Genomic DNA, 22,139 nt, shown 5'->3' with positions numbered 1-22,139 from the left:
CTCAGAGACAGAAGCTCGAAAACGCATTACAAGAATTTTAGTATATGTTGCGGGGAGGGGAGGTGGTGGGTGGTTAACCACAGATACACTGACAGATCCAGGATTGAGGGTAACTGCCCCTGAATATTGATAAATTGACTGTCCCGTATTCAGGAAAAGGCCAGGAAAGTGCAAATAGAGCATCTGCTTCCCTGACCGGGGCAAGCTACATTGACAGTGCCCAGGATGTAGGCAAAGCTGATCAACAATGGCGAGCGGATCAAGAGCTTTCATCTTCTGCCAAATGATTTACAAAAGCAGCAAGCTTAACTTACACAGACCTGCTGCCAGAGAGAATACATTGGCAAGAGCGGCGGTGCATCGTATTCAACGTAGTACAGCATCTAGCGGAGTTTGGCTGTGAAACATGGTGTGTAATTCAGATGTACCTGGTCATGCTGTGTACCATGCAGTTGTTTCTGGACACAGCACACAATACGGCTGTAACCAGGCACATAGAGGACAATATGGTTGCTCCCTGGGAGCCATCAAATAATATGGGTGGACCATGGCGCAGTGAATAATACAGCTGATCCTGGGAGCACAGTGGTACCATTGATACCGATGACTGTATCTTCATATCACCCAGACTGTGGCCTTCAAAGGATCATTGGCTGTTTTCAAAAGTTACTGATGACAATTAGTTAACCATCAGTTGAAGGAAGACAGAGACAAATCACCACAAAACTCTGACTATAGCCCACTTACTATAACTATCAACGACACATCCCTGCAGACTCCAGATAACAACCCATCGCAGAAGCACCATCTCCACAAATATCTGCATTGGCAGCAAAGTTGAAAATATAATTGCCAGAGAACCTCAGAATTTGCCCATTTGCATAAGCAACTTTGGAGGAAATTAGGTGATAAACTTATAATAAAATTTGATGTGCACAAAGTTGTGGTAATATCCAATTTCATATTTGCCTGTGAGACACGCCCGACAAACTCCAGACATATTAAACAGGTTCCACATGAGGAGCATTTGGAACATCAGGTGCATCAAATGGGAGGATGAAGTACCCAATACTGCGGCACTTCAAAGAACAGAAATGTCAGGAATTAAAACACTTATCAGAACTCAGTTCAAATGGAGTGGACATGGAGTATGATTGACAATAAAATTCCTAAAATGGCCATGTATTCACAACTTTAACTTGGACTCCGCTTGCAAGGTAGGCTGAGATTAAGCTTCAGAGACTCCTTGAAGGCAAACCTCAGGAAATTGACATTCCCACTACTGATTGGGAAACAATTGCACAAGAAACGGAATCAAACTCTGGTCGTGTCATTGTTGTTTCCTTCAAACAGCAAAGAGAGGGGGCGATCCTGGATTTATTAGGTAATGAAGCTGGGCAAGTGGTTGAAGTATCAGTGGGGGAGCATTTTGCAGACAGTGATCATAACTCAGTTAGATTCAAGATTGTTATGGAAAAGGGCAAGGATGGGTCTGAGATCAAAGTTCTAAACTGGAGGAGCGCCAATTTTAATAAGATCAGACATGATTTGGCCAGAGTGGACTGGGAGCGGACACTTTTAGCTAAATCTATGACAGAACAGTGGGACACATTCAATGAGAAAATAGTGAGAGTACAGGGCCAACATATTCCAGTCAAGAAAAAGGGTGGTACCAGCAAATGCAGTAAACCCTGGATAGTGTGGGATATACAGCATTGGATAAGAAGGAAAAGGGAGGCTTATAGCAGATATTGAGGGCTCAAAACAGCAGAAGCTCTGGAGATGTATAGAATGTGCAAGAGGGAACTTAAAAAGGAAATTAGAAGAACAAAAAAGGGACATGAAAGGATACTAGCAGGTAAACTAAAGGACAGTCCTAAATTGTTTTTCAACATTAAGGGTAAAAGAATAACTAGGGAAAGAGTCGGGTCCATTAAGGATCACAGGGTAATTTGTGTGTGGAGCCGGAGGATGTAGGTAGGGTTCCAAATGAATACTTTGTGTTGGTGTTCACACATGAGAGGGAAGGTGTGGGTATAGAAATCAGGGAGAAGGACTGTGATAAAATTTTAAAAATTAACATAGACAGAGATGAGGCTCTGAGTGGTCAGGCAGGCTTAAAAGTAGATAAACCTCCAGGACCAGATGAAATGTATCCCAGGCTGTTGAGTGAAGCAAGGAAAGAAATAGCAGGGGCTCTGGCAATAATTTTCAATTCTTCTTTGGCCACAGCAGAGGTGTCAGAGGACTGGAGGATAGCCAATGTGATACCATTATTCAAGAAGGGAGGAAGGGATAAACCAGGAAACTACAGACCAGTCAGTCTAACCTCAGTGGTAGGGAAACTATTGGAAGCAATTCTGACTGGTAGAATTAATATGCATTTGGAGAGACAGGGACTAATCAAGAACAGTCAGCATGGTTTTGTTGAGGGGATGTCAGGTGTGACCAACTTGATTGATTTTTTCGAAGAGGTGAGCTGGTGTGTATATGAGGGGAATGCATTTGATGTAGTTGATTTTGACCGGTGCAGATGCGATGGGCTGAAGGGTCTTTTCTGTTCTGGGGACCTCAATGACTCTAACAATACAGGCAGCTAAGGGCAAAAATCAAGCTCAAAACCCTGAGCAGTTTCATCAAATTAAGGTAATTTATCCGAGCCTGCACCGTGGAAAGCCATTGCAATCAGGCTCCACATCCTTGTTAGAATGCACAATAGATGATTCTATGCACACAAGAAATGGCCACCTTAGATAATAAAGTATAAAATACAGTTGTACCCAGGGACACAGAGAAAATCTTCAAATCTGGAATACAACACGCGTCTCATTTATAATAACTATGACACTACTAGATTATCAGAAAATCCCTCTGATTTACCATGTCTTTCAGGGCTGAAAACCTGCCTCCCTAACTAAGGCTGGTCCTATCCGAGACTCCAGACCCAAAGCAATATGTTGTTGACTCTTATCTCCCCTCTGAAATGGCCCAGCATGCCACTCACTTGTATCAAATTGCTAGAGAAAAGATAAATAAGAATAAAACAAGGTGGATCAACAAGCATTGCCATTGGCACAAATGACAGAAGCACACCCTGCGTTGCCAACCCTGCAAAGCCATTCTGACTAATGCTATGGTGTGCAGTTATGATATTACACATTATTAGAAAAAATGTTTAAAGGTTATATTTTTTTTAATTCCTTGGACTGAGTTTAAAGGCTGTTTGAAAATGGCACAAAACTACCAAACAGAATTGTGCATTCCAAACTGTGCTCCTTGTCCAAGAGAACAAACGTCAATCCTTAATTTAATACTGATTCACTGTCTTGTCCAGGAAATAACAACGTTTTGTTGACCCCTCATTATAAGAATGTAAATTGTTCTTTGGCCAAAAGCTAAGAGTGACAAGTGGGAGGACTGTTTAAAGTGACAATGCCTTATTTGCGGATGACTTGCCATTTTGTACATGCCTTATAAAGGGCAGGAAAAAGTCAAATCCACAGAGAACCAACTTGAAAAGGCTTCAACGCAGGGAGAAACAGGTAGATACCTAAAAACAGCTGCATGTCCACCTGTAAAGTAGCTAGGTAGCTAAAAGTGCCTTGATTCCAGAACGGAATAAAGAACCTTCGCTCATCCCTGTGAATTCTGATTCCACCGACTAAGCTCACCTCATAAAGCAACTGCTGGCAGTTCAACAGTGGAAGCCATCGCTGCAGCAGAGACAACTCTACCACCTCGAACCTTTCACTTCAGACAACACAACATATTGACATCAGGAAATATGGACTAATTTGATTTATCATTTTATCTTCATTCATAACTAATATTTCTGTGTGTGCATTGGTACAGGCCTGTCCCACCCTTTGACATGGGAGCCACGTTGCATAGTTTTGCTCATTCAGGGCCAAGGAACAAATTTCAGAAAGGTGAAGTTTGACACAGCATAAAGCATGATTTAAAAAAACTGAGATATGAAAACTTGCTGAGCAAAAAATATGAGTAATAAATATCGTTGATAGTTAGAGTGTGTGTGCGCCCAGCTCATTCCCAGAATCAGTGTGCTCTCTCAGTCACTGTGCGAGTGGACGGTGGTGTGGGGGTGAGGGGGAACAAGCACCTTGAGACGAGGAGTAAGCCAGAATTATAGACATACTCTTCCCCACCACAGACTCCCTCTTTCGCCCTCTCCCCCTCACAGTCTCTCTCTCTCTCCCCCACCTCTAGCATTCTCTTTTTTTAAAAATGTATTTTATTACAAACATGTATTAACGCAGGTTACAGCGAATAAACATCCCAGGAAACATACTTCCCAGCATTTAACTATGCAGTCTGCACAGATTTTTCCCTTTTTTCAACCCCCCTCCCCTGCGACAAACAGCCCCTGAAACAGTCACAAACATCCCCCACCTTTCCTCAAACCCCCCTGAAGAGCTCCTGAACTCATACTTCATCTTCTCTAATCGCAGGAAGTCGTACAGGTTACCCAACCATGCTGCTACCCCCGGTGGCGATGCCGACCGCCACTCCAGCAAAGTTCGTCGCTGTGCAATCAGAGGCAAAGGCCACGACATCGGCCTTCCTCCTCTCCATGATCTCCGGCTTCTCTGAAACCCCAAATATCGCCACCAAAGGGTCCGGGTCCACCTCCTCCTCCACTATCCTGGCTAAGACCGCGAACAGTCCCGCCCAAAATTTACCAATTTTTCACACCCAAAAATATGTGCGCATGATTCGCTGGCCCCCGCCCCCACCTCTCACACTCATCTGCTACCCCCTGAAAGAACCCACTCACTCTCGCCCGAGTCATATGCACCCTGTGCACCACCTTAAACTGTATCAGGCTCATCGTTGCAGAAGAGGAGGTCCCGTTTACCCTACGCAGTGTCTCACTTTGTCTATGTCTAGGTGTGTCCCAAGATGCACATCCGAGGTGGAAGCAGCTGCTGTTTTCCACGCCATGTGGCCATTGATGTCCTCTGGAAGTCTGGAGCTAGAGGACCCTGGCTGACTTACTGGAATCACTGGCATCACCATGCAACCCTGTTCTGTCTGCTGCCCTTGAGATGCGCTGGTGTCAGGAGGAGAGCTATTTGGGAGAATGGAGACCACCACAGTAACCTTGTGGAAAGCCCCCTGTAGGCTTGCGGAGCTTCCTCCTCCCTGACGGTGCCCGTAGGGCCCTGGGGTCCCCATGGGATAGAGGGGCAGCTGGTGTGAGCTCCAGAGGCCTCTGAGTCATCTGGCTCTGCTAGTCCTGCCGGCTCCCTATTGTCGGCACCATGGTGTCGGCACCTCAGCGATGCACCTCGGTGACTGGGCCGTTCTCTGTTGTGTCCCAGCAATATCCATACGCATCTCTCAGTGACTAGAACATGAGAACATAAGAACTAGGAGCAGGAGTAGGCCATCTGGCCCCTCGAGCCTGCTCCGCCATTCAATGAGATCATGGCTGATCTTTTGTGGACTCAGCTCCACTTTCCAGCCCGAACACCATAACCCTCAATCTCTTTATTCTTCAAAAAACAATCTATCTTTATCTTAAAAACATTTAATGATGGAGCCTCAACTGCTTCACTGGGCAAGGAATTCCATAGATTCACAACCCTTTGGGTGAAGACGTTCCTCCTAAACTCAGTCCTAAATCTACTTCCCCTTATTTTGAGGCTATGCCCCCCTGGTTCTGCTTTCACCCGCCAGTGGAAACAACCTGCCCGCATCTATCCTATCTATTCCCTTCATAATTTTATATGTTTCTATAAGATCCCCCCTCATCCTTCTAAATTCCAATGAGTACAGACCCAGTCTACTCAACCTCTCCTCGTAATCCAACCCCTTCAGCTCTGGGATTAACCTAGTGAATCTCCTCTGCACACCCTCCAGTGCCAGCACGTCCTTTCTCAAGTAAGGAGACCAAAACTGAATGCAATACTCCAGGTGTGGCCTCACTAACACCTTATACAATTGCAGCATAACCTCCCTAGCCTTAAACTCCATCCCTCTAGCAATGAAGGACAAAATTCCATTCGCTTTCTTAATCACCTGTTGCACCTGTAAACCAACTTTTTACGACGCATGCACGAGCCCACTCAGGTCTCTCTGCACAGCGGAATGTTTTAATATTTTATCATTTAAATAATAATCCCTTTTGCTGTTATTCCTACCAAAATGGATAACCTCACATTTGTCAACATTGTATTCCATCTGCCAGACCCTAGCCCATTCACTTAACCTATCCAAATCCCTCTGCAGACTTCCGGTATCCTCTGCACTTTTTGCTTTACCACTCGTCTTAGTGTCATCTGCAAACTTGGACACATTGGGCGGTATTCTCCGCTAAGGCCAAAAATCGCGGAGGCCGTCGTTAACTCGGCCGTGGTTCACGACGGCCTCGGGGCCCGCTCCCCGCACCTAATTCACCCCCACCCGGGGGGCTAGGAGCGGGCTCCCATCGTTCCCGGCCGCGACCTCGGCCGCCAGAAGTGACGCGCGAACGGCGCTTTTCATGATGTCATCCGCGCATGCGCGGGTTGCCGGTTCCAACCCGCGCATGCGCGGTGCCGCCTTTCTCCACCGCCGCCTGGCAAGACATGGCGGCTTGATCTTGCCGGGCGGCAGAGGGCAAAGAGTGCGTCCGTTTTGGACGCAGGCCCGACGATTGGTGGGCACCGATTGCGGGCCTGTCCCCTCCGGAGCACAGTCGCGATGCTCCCGTCCAAATCGGGCCCCTGGAAGCCCCAAACGGGCATCTGGCGCCCGTTTCACGAATGCAGCGACCACGTGTGGTTGCTGCCGTGGTGAACGGGCGTGAAGGGCCGGCCGCTTGGCCCATCGGGCTCGGAGAATCGCCGTTCGCCGTGAAAAACGGCGAGCGGCGATTTTTCCGAGAGGTGGGGGGGGGGGGGAGAATCGCGGGGGGGGGCCAGGGGGCGTAAGAAATGTCGGAGGCCCTCCCGCGATTCACCCAGGCCGTGTGGGGAGCAGAGAATTCCACCCATTGCCCTTGGTCCCCAACTCCAAATCATCGATGTAAATTGTGAACAATTGTGGGCCCAACACTGATCCCTGAGGGACACCACTAGCTACTGATTGCCAACCAAAGAAACACCCATTTATCCCAACTCTTTGCTTTCTATTAATTAACCAATCCTCTATCCATGCTACTACTTTACCCTTAATGCCATGCATCTTTATCTTTTGCAGCAACCTTTGTGTGGCACCTTGTCAAAGGCTTTCTGGAAATCCAGATATACCACATCCATTGGCTCCCCGTGAGGACATGATGTCGACGCTCGCAGCCATGGTGGTCACAGACTGAGCCATGCCTTGGACACCACCACTCAAGACTTCGTGTTCCAGGCTTTACACTGCGTTCGCCACCCTGGCAGTGTTGACCTCGGTGCCATGCATTGTCGACACCATCTTCTGCAACTGAAGCCTTTTGGACTGCTCCAATTGGCTATGCAGTCACTGGAATGTACCTGACATCCCTTCATGAATGTCATGGCTGTGGTCTATCAGCTCTGGGACAACCGTGTCCAGAAGCTCGGCATCTGACTGGGATCCAGCTTCATCCTGGGCTCCAGCAGACCTTCGACTGCGGTTTCCCTTGGATGTTCCTGCCTCGACCTGATGTGTATCAGCAACTGTGTGGTGCTCACCAGATTGTGCCCCAGATCCTGTCCAGTGATGTCGTCCACCGAGGTGTGTGTCTGCACTGGTGGGATGTTCCGGTGATAGCTGTGATGCTTCAATAGGGTGGTCTCCCCAGAGCTCTCCTCCAAGGGGTCTCTTGGGTGGGGCAGCGACTCAGGATGGCCTGGCCCAATCAGATGGAGATCCTGCGAGACAATGGAAATGTGGTCAGTCAGAGAGAAGGATCATTTTGTCTGACATGAATAACTCACTTGCGAGTCAGGTCACCTGGGTGAAGGGGCAATGAATGAATCCTCACCTTGCTGACCTCACTGCTCTCTCCTCAGACAACTTCACAATTTCCAGGGCACGATCCCCATCGGTGGTGAGGAATTTAATCTCTGGGATTCCTCCCCAGTCTTGGTACTTTCCCATTTATTATGGGCTATCTTGTCCTGTGGGGACAAAGAGAGGGCATTGTGAGTCGCATGATTGATGGGTCAGATCAGTCACCGATGGGACTGATGATAGAATTTGTGTTCTAAATGATTTGATGAAAGAATAGGAATAATATTCATGGTATTTCTGAAGCTGTTCCCTTGTATAAGGTCAATTCATGAACTAACTTACCAAATTAATTGTTGCATGACAATTATTCTGAGTTTACCTGTGAGAGCGGTAGTTTCTGTAATGGCTAATGATTTGGCCAAGGTAGATGATAATATGGTGATAGCTCATTCTTGGGACTAAGTGCCATGGAATATGGGTCATAATCTCGTCAACATGACTATCGAGGAACACTCCTCCAATCACAACCAAAACGATTCTTAGAAATGTTTCTGTTGAATCCCACCCTTAAGAAACAAATCCCTTCAGCCATAATACAATAGTCAAGGTGTGGCGAGACATGAGCTAATCAATTGCCATCGGAATCATTATAGGATGAGAGGTTATGTGACCTGAATAACCACTTTGAAATGTAATTTATTATAATAGACTTCTTGCTTTTAGCAACCTACAAGAAAGCAGTATGATCATCTCTTTCTCCTCAAGATCGGAACCTTTTTCTGTCAGAGCTTGAATCCATCACAGAGATAGAGAATTTCAATCTAAAGGAACCTCAGGTGCAATATCGTTGGCTTGTGGAATTTAAAAAAGAGACAGATCCAGAAATTGCAGTTTATGTTGGTCTCTACTCTATTGGAATTTCAAGGCTACAGTAAAAACAATCTGTCTCTGGCATGAACACTAGTGAAGGACTCAGGGCAGCAAACTCACTTTTTATCATTGAATTTTAATTTAGCCAAAAAGTAACCTTCTACTGTATAACTTGTAATTTTTCATCACCTGTGTGTGTGTTGGGCAGATTGGGACTTGGGTTTACCTTTTTAAATATATTTATATCCTTACTTCGATGGGTATTTAGCATAATAAAGACACCTTTGAATTTAAACTCAAGGAAGCCTGTCAGGTTGAGCTCTTTGCAATCAGAACATAAATGGCTAAGTGCAGGTATTGAATGAATACCTTCATTTTTATAAATGACAAAAAACCCGCCGTGGGATTCTCCGTCGACGGGATCCTCCACTTCGCCGGCAGCTCACTCATGCCCGTGGGTTTCCCGACGACGTGGGGTGGCCACAATTGGAAATCCCATTGGCCGGGTGCTGGAATGGAGGATCCCGCTGCTGCCGAGGGTGCATCCCAAACGGGGCTGACGGGACGGACAATCCCATGGGTCCTCTCTTATGATCAATCGAGGAGTGGGAGAGGAAGACAAATCCTGACACCAGTCGTCACTGTTGTAACAGGTGTGGAGTGTGGAGGATTTGTCGTTCAATTCACATCAACCTCAAATTAACACTAAATGTTAGAGTATAAGCTAGATATTGTAAATTGTTTTATATTTCTGCACTTGTATAGTAAAGTTTATTTTTGTTTGTTCAAAACCCCGTTGAATCTTGTGGCTTTATTTTCCTAACAAGTGTCTTGAATCTCAAAATTTGTCTACTTAAAACAAAAGTAATTGGTCCCGAACTAGATTGTACCAAACATTTGGGTCTGGTCTTGGTCAGGGATTTTAACATAAATTGTGGACTTTTGCAGGATTTAGAATCCACAGATAAATATGAGAGCTGGTATTTGCTGAGATTAAGTTTGATAAGATACCTATGGTGAATTTTACTACACTAATTGAAAAGCAGAATGATTTGGCCAATTTCTATGGTTTTTCTGGAGAGGGAAGATTTATCCCTGAGTGATTTGCAACAATTAACCATAGCTCACCAGATATAAAAGCAGAAAAGCTGAAGTTAGAGTTAAAAGTAGCGGCTAAGAAAGCAAAAATAATTGATGTAATCGCACTCCATTTGGAATTAGAAGAACAAACAGTTCATCCAGATAGCAATTCAGTTGGATTAGCTAGAATTCAATTGCAGATGAAACAACTTGGGGTAGAAAGATGAAGAAATGAAAAAAAACATCAACATAAAAAAGAAAAGGACTGAAAAAGCTTGAATTGGAAAAAGAGGAAATATAAAAAGAAATAGCAAAAGAGCTAGAACTGTGAAAGCTTGAATTTGGACACCAGAGAGAGAGAAATGAATCAGACAGTGTGTACCGTGCCTGGCTACATTCACTGAGGATGGCTTTGAGAGATATTTAATATCATTAAAAAACATGGCTACAAAGTGAAAGGGCACATGCTGTCACAATTTGCAAAGCGTTTTGGTCGGGTAGGCTATGGGTGTATAATCTAGCCTTTCAAAAGAGCAATCCTCAGATTATGAAGTAGCTAAAACTGTGGTACTTGATGCAATACAAGTCTGCCCCTGAAGCATATAAGTTTGAAATGTTGGACTTTAAAGAAAAGAACAAATAAAACACTTATCAAGATTGCTCAGGAGAAAGAAACATGGTGGGACTGATGGCTCCAGGTGCTGAAACTGGAACAGAAGTTTGAGAATGCGAGGGAGCTAATGATATCGAAAGAATTTTAAAACAGAATCTTAACGGATATGAGATCAAACCTGGAAGACCGTGGGGTTTCTAAGATATGGGAAGCAGCAATTTTGGCAGATAGGTATGATATATCACATAGGCAACGAGGGGACAGTAAATCTCCATTTGCAAACCTACAGAAAACTGGGGCAATAAAAACAAGTAATTTTATGGAGAAGACAATAAAAGTGTAGAGGATAAAAATGATATAAATATTCCAGTATCCTTTTATGGCCACATGACAGAGCATATAAAAGCCCACCTTTAGAAGCTGAACAGTGAACCGGTGGCAGTAATAGGAATGGTTCAGGAGTCTTCAGAAAAGGTTGCACCAGAAAAGCAAATAAGGGCTAAAACAGTGGCAATGGTACATGTGAAGCATGTTCCCTTAGAACCTATTAGCCTGGGGAATGTGGCTCAGGATAGTCAAGGGAATTCTTCCTTGAATACTGCAAAAGTGAGTCAGGTTACTGGATAGAGATTTTGTGTCTAAGGGAGAAGTAACCTCTTATTCCACCAACTAAACAAATAAACAACTTAATATTTTGAAATATACTGGGGCAGATCAGTCATCGATGGGCTGATGATAGAATTTGCGTTTCAAATGATTTTGATGAAAGGACAGGAATAATATTCATGGTAATATTCTTGTATAAAGTCAATTTATGAACTAACTAACCAAATGAATTGTTGCATGACAATTATTCCGGGATTACCTGTGAGAGGGGTAGATTCTGTAATAGCTAATGATTTGGCCAAGGTAGATGATAACATGGTGATAACTGTGCTGAATTGATCGTGCTGATCTTGTCAAACTCCTCAAAACTATTATGGCAAAACACAAGAAGCTTATTGCCAATAATGAGCAATTTAAGGAAAATCTGTTCAGCGAAGAGAACCCACCTAAATGCATGAAGGGCGAGTTTGTGAATGGAGAATTGGTGAGGATACTGGAGTGTTGGCCACAGGAAGCAGAACATTAGAATAAGGAATTGAAATCTCTAAATTATATACTGGGAGAAGTAAATTCAACAAAGATGGATCTTCACTTGAAATTTGATGAATGTCAAATATCAAAAGTCTCTGTTAAATATGATGAAAAATGCTCTGAACAGGAAAAGGAATTTCTGATGAATCAGAAGAGTTGGTTGAATGCAGAATTAAAACCCATAGACTGACAAAGTGTCGGAACTTCAGTGTGAAAAGAGAAATGACGTTTTTGAACTCTGATGCAATCTGGAGTTCAAGAAATATGAGGTGTTCAGTCTGGAAGAGCAGATTGAAAATTTTAAAAGCAGATGAGGAAAATGTTGAGGAATAGATTGCAGATCTGATGAGTGAATTGAAAGGGTCTAAGGGCTGTTGGTAACCATGGAACAAAGATCTCAAAATGAACCAAATGCCCACGTGAAGTTGTTAAGCTTGTATAAGGGCTCCACAGATGGCTCGTGAACAAAGACAGTTGATCTCATCAGAGCAGTTGCTGAGTTGAATGAAAAGAATAATATGCTTCGAAAAGAATTGGGAAATTGAATGAGCCCAGATTTGGATGAAAGTATGGAAGAAATGCAGATGAATGTTCCATTTTTTAAGTGCCAGTGAGAAGGGTATGGACATGTGTTGAAGGCTGTGGCACATTCCAAAGTTAATCTGGAAAATTACTTGAGTAAAGAGAGGAAATCTCTCTCGGTGCAGATTTATTCATCTGGTGTGAATCAAAACAATGAAACAACAAAATTGGTTCTGGAGGAAGTGAGTGAGGAAGATAATTCTGAAACTGGTTGTCAATCAGACAAACTTGCTTCTGTAAAAATCTTAAAACATCCTTTGAAGGCATATTTCTATCAACAGAAGAGAAGGAAAAAAAACATATTCCCCTGTATTAAAGTTGGGAAACCTGTGCAAAGGTCATTTGGATCAGTGTGACTAATGTGCATCCATATGTGAAGAGGGGAAGACCGCCTGAGCATCAGTTTGCAGTTATACTAAAAAGGTTACACCAGAAAACCTATGGTATGAAATAGAAATACAAACTGGTCAAGATGTTTCTGAAGAAAACTGAAATGAATCTTCACTACCTTTAGTTAATCATGAAAAGATGTGGAAAGAACTATGGAACAGTTTGTGTTATGTCTAGAATGTGGATGACGGGCCTGGAAATTTGCAAGGTCTGTTTGTTAATATTATGATGTTTAAGTATCTGTTAATCATATTTGTTACAGGTCCTAGCTTTTGTTTGATTGAACCTTTCTAACTTTAGAATACAATATGCATAATTGTGGAGCAAAATTAAAGTTCATCTGTACAGTTGAAAGTTAGAAGTTTAGAATGTTAGGTACTTCTTGTAAAGATATTGTAAACAAACCTTCATTATGGGAAACTTTCTTTCTTCCCAGGGTTAAAGGTGTTACACAAGCTTGTTGGAGTGAGTGGGGTAACTGGGAACTCTAAGTCTTGACAGCCTTTGGGAGTCTCCATGCAGGAGCAGGCTGGGAATGAGCTGTGGGTGGGAAGTGTAGCATTTGACAATCTATGGGCCCAGGATGGACCCAGCGCACTTGCTTGAAGGAAAAATATGAAATGGCGTGAAAAACCAGGTCATATGGCCCAGAAGCTGGAAAACATTTTGGAAAACAATCCCAGGCATGGGACAAGGATAGGGGACAGGGAGAGGTCACAAAACAAGAGGGAAAAGGCAAAGGTCCCAGTAAAGAAGAGGAGCAGAGAAAGAGGCACCAAGCAGGAAAAAAGCTACAGTTGTCATACTTCAAGTGAAGAGGGCTAAGTAGAAACCCTGGTAATTGAAACAGCTCAGGAGATGCCTTGATGATCAAAGAAGGCAGCATAGGGTTGGTGATTCCATGCTGCAGGCCATTGGGGAAAAGATACCCCTTTGGAGCAGTAAGATTCAGCTTGGCCAAAGAGCTGAAGTGGCCTTGTGAGTTGGTGCTTAAGTGAAGATTCAGGAATCCAGGGGAACAGAGTCTTGAGAGATGAGATTGAAATTCTGCGAGGTGGACCATTGTTGTGGCAGCCCGAGTTGGTGTGACCTCTGGCGAGAATTCCAAGGCTAGATCTTCAAAGGTGAAGACTAGAACCCCTCATGAGAGAGATAATCCAATGACTCTGAGCTGGAGAGATTCAAGATGGAGACATCTCCTTGCTGCCCACAAATGTCCACATCTGCAGCCCAGACACTAAACCTGGTCTGCTATACTTACACTAGCCCCTTATTTTATTTATTTCATTAACAAAAGCATTTATTCAGTGATCATTTTTAGTTCTCTTAATTAGTTCAACTGGTTAAATTACACATTTAATACGATATTTATATTTTCCCATTTATAGTTCAGCACCTGAAACTATCAGTCCCATGATATTTCTTTCTCCTCAAGCAAATTTGACAAAGTGGACTTTGGGAACTGCCAAGGTACTGCCTACTCTCCATTGCAAGGAAGATTATCGCCTGAATCCTCACAAGCTGCCTTCTTCCAGTCTCTGAAGAAATCCTTCCAGAAAGCCAGTATGGCTTCTGACCAAACCGTAGAACAACGACATGATTTTCACTGCTCGACAACTTCAAGAGAAATGCCAGGAGCGACATCAACCACTCTCCATGGCCCTCATCGATCTGACCAAGGCTTTTGACTGAGTCAATCGGAAAGTGCTGTGGAAGACCCTGTCAAAGGCCGGCTGTCCTGAAAAATTCATCACCATCCTCCGACTCCTCCACGACAAGATGTCGGCGACAGAGTCACTGACGGCAATAAGACAGAAACCTCCAAGGGGGAGTCTGGAGTCCAGCAGGGATGTATCATCTCCCCCACGCTTTTCTCCATCTTCATCACCAAAATCCTTCACCTTGTCAAGAACAAGCTTCCCAGTGGACATCATCTACAGGATGTTTGGAAAACTTTCCAACCTCAATCAGTTGAAATCCAAGAAAAAACTACACTGACGTTGCTCGTGGAACTTGAGTATGTGGATGACATCGCCATCTCCACTCTCAGAAGAGAATCTCCGAGACATGCTTGACACCTTCAGGGAAGCGTACCAAATAATTGGTCTCAACCTCAAGAAGACTCAAGTCCTTTACCAACCTGCCCCAGGGCAAGATCTGGTCTCTCCCTCCATCAAGATCAATGGAGAAACCCTACCAAACGTGGAGCATTTCCCCCACCTGGGAGCCACCTCTCATCTAAGGCTGACATCAAGGTGGAGATCCAACACATATCCTATCGTACTTTGGACGCCTAAGCATGAGAGTCTTTGATGGCCACAACATCCGTGCTGATATCAATATCCTTGTGCACAAGGCAGCCATCCTTCCAATTCTTCTACTTTTTTTAAATTTAGAGTACCAAATTATTTTTTTCTAATTAAGGGGCAATTTAGCGTGGCCAATCCACCTACCCTGCACATCTTTGGGTTATGGGGGTGAGACCCACGTAAACACGGGGAGAATGTGCAATCTCCACATGGACAGTTACCCAGAGCCGTGATCAAACCCAGATCCTCCGCGGCCTGAGGCAGCAGTGCTAACCACTGCGCCACCGTGCCACCCCTTCCAACTTTCCTATCCAGCTCGGAAATTGGACAACATACTGATGCCACCTCAATGCACTGGAGAGGTACCATCAATGCTGCCTGAGACGGATTCTCTGCATCAGCTGGGAGGACAGGGGTACAAACGTCAGCATCATTGAAGGGGCAAAAACACCAGCATCGGCCGAGATCATCCAAAACCAACTCCGCTGGGCTGGCCTTGTGTTGAGGATCTTCTTCACCCAGCTCAAGGAAGGCTCCCGAATAAGAGGAGGGCAAAAGAAGTGCTTCAAAGACACCCGTAAGGCTTATCTCAAGAAAGGAAACATAGACGTCAATGCCTGGGAGACTCTTGCACGGAAGAATCTGCTGATTGAAGGGTCACAATTCTTCGAGAACACCCAATGGTAAGAGGAGGCCAGAGATCTAGACTCCAAGGATCGATCCCATCTCCCGGTAACAGCTGCCAAGTGTGCGGTGGAAGATTGGGCTCATCAGCCACATAAGTACCCACAGAACCCACGACCAGTAGCACAGGGTTTCTTAGGAGGACAATTATACTCATTAGCGAGTGATCCCCAAAGAAGAAGGATTGATGGAAATCTTTGATCACCTAGTACTGGATGCCTGACAAGCTGTTTGACAATTTGGAGGCAGTGGAGGGGTTGAAAGAGGTGGCAGTGAGGTAGAACTGGTTGTTGTCTTAGTGTATAGGTGGACACGAACTATGTTTTCAGATGATGCGATGAAGGAGCAGCATTTGGATGAGAAATACTCATCTTTGGGGCACACAAGTTAATAGTTTGAAAGCAAGAAGGTAAACCATGAAAAGAAGAGAAACAAATGATTTGATTTGTAAGAGTGGAATCAGGCAAGTGCAGTCCCTCCCAGCTGGACAACAAGGGAGAGGCAATGTAGGAGGATATTGGTCACCCTTGTGAAAGGTTGCTGACAATTTGAGTTTATGAGGAAGGATAGTTGTTAGTGGTTGGAGTCACACAGGGTGTCATTGGTGACATTGATGCAAGCTGTTCTGAATGGAAACCTGATTGGCTGGGTTCAAATATGAACAGAATAATATATAGTTTATTATGATAATTATGCCTGTAATGATGTTTATTATAATATAATTATCATCTGAAAGTTATCTGATTCAACTTTGGCTAAGATGCATTTCCAAGGTTTATTGGGGACAAGATTGCCTTCGTCTTTCAGATTCCACTTTATCGATTTCAAACGCAATGATAATGCTCACAGATATATTCAATTTATCACCCGACCTTTTTATTTTCTGAGAAATCTGCTCGAGTTCATTTTATTCCCAAAGAAAACTGGGAACATGTTTATATGCCAGCTCAGATAAATCGAATATTCCCTATTTTACTGTTTGATATTTTATTTGCTAGCTGATATCCCTTCTTAAAACTTTGTTCTGGATTGGAATTCTTAAACATCTCCCATCATTCCTCAAACTTTCTACTCAGGATCAATTATGTTTCTGCTACCTTTTCCAATATCGGTGTCTTTTTGAGGTTTGTATTCCTGTTTTACATAAGAACATAAGAACATAAGAACTAGGAGCAGGAGTAGGCCATCTGGCCCCTCGAGCCTGCTCCGCCATTCAATGAGATCATGGCTGATCTTTTGTGGACTCAGCTCCACTTTCCGGCCCGAACACCATAACCCTTAATCCCTTTATTCTTCAAAAAACTATCTATCTTTACCTTAAAAACATGTAATGAAGGAGCCTCAACTGCTTCACTGGGCAAGGAATTCCATAGATTCACAACCCTTTGGGTGAAGAAGTCCCTCCTAAACTCAGTCCTAAATCTACTTCCCCTTATTTTGAGGCTATGTCCCCTAGTTCTGCTTTCACCCGCCAGTGGAAACAACCTGCCCGCATCTATCCTACCTATTCCCTTCATAATTTTAAATGTTTCTATAAGATCCCCCCTCATCCTTCTAAATTCCAACGAGTACAGTCCCAGTCTACTCAACCTCTCCTCATAATCCAACCCCTTCAGCTCTGGGATTAACCTAGTGAATCTCCTCTGCACACCCTCCAGTGCCAGTACGTCCTTTCTCAAGTAAGGAGACCAAAACTGAACACAATACTCCAGGTGTGGCCTCACTAACACCTTATACAATTGCAACATAACCTCCCTAGTCTTAAACTCCATCCCTCTAGCAATGAAGGACACAATTCCATTTGCCTTCTTAATCACCTGTTGCACCTGTAAACCAACCTTCTGTGACTCATGCACTAGCACACCCAAGTCTCTCTGCACAGCGGCATGCTTTAATATTTTATCGTTTAAATAATAATCCCGTTTGCTGTTATTCCTACCAAAATGGATAACCTCACATTTGTCAACATTGTATTCCATCTGCCAGGCCCTAGCCCATTCACTTAACCTATCCAAATCCCTCTGCAGACTTCCAGTATCCTCTGCACTTTTTGCTTTACCACTCACCTTAGTGTCATCTGCAAACTTGGACACATTGCCCTTGGTCCCCAACTCCAAATCATCTATGTCTGACCAATGCAACTTAAAGCATTAGCAGAACTATCACTGACTTTAAAAACTTCACTGTTCAGACTCTGTATCCTACCTGTTTTAAAAAATTTGTTCACAATATTGAAAGCATCAAGTCTATTATTGTCTCATGTCCCAGTGTTAATCCAATCACATTCGTTGTGTACTTGATTGCTGCACTTTTAAGAACATCCTTCAAGACTCCAGTGACTGCACTTTTTTGACAAACAGTTGTATAAACGCAGAATACTCAGTAGGAAAGGAAATTCCATCACTTCATGAGAAGAATAAAATGCCAGTCAGGTTGCGTGAATATTTTTGGACAAGACAGTTAAACTGTCAGAAAGATCCACTAATAAATACTGAAATAGCTACCAGTCAGAATGCTGGGAAGGGTTCTATTGCTAATCTGTTTTAAACTTATACATAATTTATGATGAATTGCAAATCACATGAAATCAGATTGCATTACAGTAAATAGAACTTTTGCATAGCTGTCTTAATCAAGACATTTGGCAATATTTACTGATGGAAACTTGCATGTTAAACAACAACTAATCAGAAGCACATTTCTGGTGCAAGTTTAATGTTTTAAAGACATTACTGGCCTGAACTAAATAATCTCTTATGGGAACAAATATCTGTACGCCTCCCCTGGTGGCTGAGCTCATTAAGATCTCCTTGTAGATCGAGCGAGATACTCATTTGATCAGGAGCTTCAGAGACAATCTGATTAAGGCTCCATTTGCACAGCAGGTTTCCAGCTCTTAAAACCCCAGCTGACAGTCTGCTTGAATAGACGTGATTTAGGGTTTGAACCACTGGACTTGTTAATGTCAGAGTTATTGAGGACAGTACGTTTCTCAGGAGAATGGACTATTTTTACCCATGTTCAGATTAATTTGCATTTTAGAGCACAGAACCAAATAGTTTGATACTTTCGTACAAAGGCCTAAAAATAATTGGAATTTTCACTGGTACAGTGAAAACATTTTCATTGTCTTCACAATTCTTAATTCTCACATTTATATGACATTTTCAGTATATTAGCGAAAAAGGCATCATGAGTTCAGAATGTAACCGACCTTAGAATATGTTGCAGTTCATTAAAAAAAAGTATCAATTCAATCCACACCCTCATTAGGATTTGCTAATTAATCAGAAATACAGTTAGATCCATATTCCCTGTGAAGTGTGAGTGAAGAATACGGCACAAAAACGCATGAGCCTGTTTCCTGTGATGGCTCAGTTTATTATATCGAGATGATATTTGAGTCCATCTGAAATTTGGCTGCATTTACACCAGAGAGGAAAATAATTTTGCTTCAGCGACATTGTAAGAATCAAGATTTGACCTGACACTGGAATGAGGCAGATCGAGGAAAAGATTACACAGCTCTTCACTCTGGAGTCACTCTGAACCTTAACACTAGTTTATTGCTGATAAAAATGACAAAATTACTTTGGACTGACTCTGGACTTGTAGTTAAGTTCATCTTCAAAGTAAGTGATATCTGACCTGTATATAGTTGCAGCTTTTACTGTATACAGTAGGAGGACAGAATTGCACAAAATTTATTTTTAATTCATTCATATGATGTTGGCATTGTTGACAAGCCCAGAATTTGTTGTCCATCCTGAATTATCCTTGAGCTGCGTGGATCTCCCTCAGTTCTTCCCTCTCACTAAAACTTTCATTCTCCAACATTTCTGGTATCTGATTTGTGTCCTCTTTTGTGAAGACAGAAGCAAAGTATGTAGTCAATTGCTCAGCCATTTCTTTCTCCAGACACGGGGAGAACGTGCAAACTCCACACAGACAGTGACCCAAGGCTGGAATCAAACCCAATCCCTGGTGCCTAAATATCTCAAATCAGATTTTAACTTGATTAATGCTCTGAATTATAGAATCACAGAATTTTTCCGGGGCAGAAGGGAACATTTGGCCTACGACTGCACCAGTTCTCCAAGCGAGAATCCTGACTCAGTACCCATTCCCCTACCTTTTCCCTGTATCCCTGCACATTGTTTATATTCAAATAATCATCTAACACCCTCTTGAACCCCTTGATTGAACCTGCCTCCACCACACATCCATGCCGTGCATTCCAGACCTGAGTCACTTGTGTGAAAAAGTTTTTTCGCACATTTCATTTGCTCCTTTTGCAAATCAGTTCAAAGCTGTGCCTCTCATTCTTGAGCCTTTAACAAGCGAGAGCAGTTTCTCCCTATCTACTCTGTCCAGCCCCCTCATGATTTTGAATACCTCAATCAAATCTCCTCCCAGCCTTCTTCTCTCCAAGGGGAGCAGTCCCAACCTTTCCTCGGAACTGAAGTTTCTCATTCCCAGAACCATCCTTGTAAACCTCTTCTGCTCCCTCTCCAATGTGTTCACATCCTTCCTATAGTGTGGTCCCCAAACTGCTGACAATGGTCTGGATTCTCCATTTCAGGGACTATGTCCCTACGCCCTCGTGAAAACTGTGGCCTTTCACACCAGGAAAACTGGCGTCAAAATTCACAGATTCACAATCTGGGGGCTAGCAGGGAACCATTGTCAAGCTCCCAGTTCCAGCTGCCGATATGACCCCCGCACTTCTGGGTCAGAGGCCGCGCATGCGCATGGCGACGGCCTCCAGAAGCTGCGGCGTGCTCCATGGCGGACTCAGACCGCGGAGCTGGACCATGTAAATAGTGCCCCAATCAGCCGCGTGCCTGACTTGGAACGCCCACCCAAAAATACTGTATGAGGTCCCCCCAGCCCTCCGATCGGACCGCCCCCCCCCCCGGCCATGGCAGCCGCGGACACGAGTATCCCAAACGGCAGGACCAGATTAGAACCGCGTTGTCGGGATTTAGTCGGTCGGGGGCGGGGAATCATGGGGCGAGCCTCCAGCAATGGCTGCCGGTGGGGGATACGCGACGCGGCGTACTCCCGGGTCCGCTGCTTTTCGGGGGCCGGAGAATCGAAGAACCAGCGCCGGTCCCGATTCCATGCGTGGAAATGGATTCTCCGCCCCAGCGCCGGACGGAGAATCCAGCCCAGCATTCCAGCTGAGGTCTAACTAGCATCTTATAGACATTCAGCATAACCTCCTTGTTTGTGTATTCTATGCACCCATTAATAAAGCCCAGAATACTCTCTGCTTTATTAATCGCTCTCTCCACCTATGCTGCCACCTTCAATGATCTGTGCAGATACACCCAGCTCCCTCTGCTCCTGCAACACTTTGTCTATCCAAGTTCCTCCTACCAAAATGCACCACCTCACACTTCTCCGCATTGAACTTCATCTGTCACCTATCTAATTACATAGAATGCAAAACCCTCAGTGTACGGGGTGAGCCAGTGTCTTATCATAATGTCAAACACTTCTACCAAACCCCTGATTGTCTCCTTTTCATTGTTTGCAGGAATTTAGCCCAAGATTATATATGCAAATTTAAATTTTGTGTCTGTTATTTCTGTTGTAAAACTGTAAAGGCAATAAGTATCTGAAATTCACAGAAGTCTATAATTAGAGTTAAATTACTGCTTTCTATTAATTATCTATTAAGTAGTTAGTACTTTGTATGTTCTCGTGTACTGGCAGGATCATTCCTGGATCATACCATAGCCGTGTTTCAGTGAAAGTAACTGTCTGAACTTCACAATAATCTCAAATTACCAAAAGTATTTTACTTCTGAATCTGACCAAAACTCCATTTCACTCACCGTGGTTGTCAGGATTTGATAAAGTAATGGGACTGTGATCCGTACTAGGTGTTGGGAGAGGTTAATCTGCCCTTCCGCACAGGGGCAATCCCTGTCCTCCCCAGCGAGGTCAGCTGCTGCCTTCTCATATTTGGTGGGGCATAATCTCGGCCGTTTGTTGCACGCCATCTTGTCCTGTATGAAGCCAAAATAAAGGCATCCAATCAGAGGTGCTGGAGCAGAGGGTGGATGTGATGCATGTCCCCTGTGTGTGGTGAAACCTCCCCAGAAGGGTCAGAGGTTGGAGTGTGAACAACCTGCTAGATGGGATGTTGGTGATGTAAACGTCTCAGTGAGCGAATGAGTGTTGATATGTGTGCCCCACTAATGGATGTGTGAGATCCATGAAGAGAGTAGCTGTTTGAGTGCATGATGTCATGGTGAGAGTTTGATATTGGAGGGAATTGAAGGATGACTTATCCTGGCAGAATGGACCAGATCATTCATCCTCTTCCTGCACTGGAAGGTGCTTTGGGTGCGGTTACAGCCTTGCTGACCTCCTGAGCTGCTGAGGTGACATTTTTATGCTTCTTTGAGACACCCCTGGAGTAGAGGACATCTCTTTATACCTGGACTCTTTACATCAAGGCCCTGAGGGCCTGGAGAATTAATTGGGGTGCAGATTTCTTCTGGGGCCTGCTAGCCTTCTGCTTCTGGTGTGAGGATGTG

The 22,139-nt window shown here is 44.0% G+C and overlaps 2 long non-coding RNA genes across 3 annotated transcripts in view; both read right to left on the bottom strand.

The window, feature by feature from the left end:
* The window catches only part of LOC119977860, a 51,199-nt gene that overhangs the window by 5,218 nt on the left and 23,842 nt on the right, over positions 1-22,139 (bottom strand). For both annotated transcript variants that reach the window (XR_005463299.1, XR_005463300.1), the window contains exon 3: positions 21,432-21,605. This is a non-coding gene — a long non-coding RNA (uncharacterized LOC119977860). The remainder of the gene's footprint in view (positions 1-21,431; positions 21,606-22,139) is intronic.
* Positions 7,715-8,370, bottom strand: LOC119977862. The gene is made up of 3 exons (XR_005463301.1): positions 8,303-8,370; positions 7,955-8,090; positions 7,715-7,841 (listed from the first exon to the last, which is right to left on the bottom strand). It is a non-coding gene; the product is annotated as an uncharacterized LOC119977862 (long non-coding RNA).

Source organism: Scyliorhinus canicula, chromosome 14 (genome assembly GCF_902713615.1).
Source record: "Scyliorhinus canicula chromosome 14, sScyCan1.1, whole genome shotgun sequence".
NCBI classification, from domain to species: domain Eukaryota; kingdom Metazoa; phylum Chordata; class Chondrichthyes; order Carcharhiniformes; family Scyliorhinidae; genus Scyliorhinus; species Scyliorhinus canicula.
Note: the sequence above shows the minus strand (reverse complement) of the source record. Positions and strands in the feature narration are given on the sequence as shown.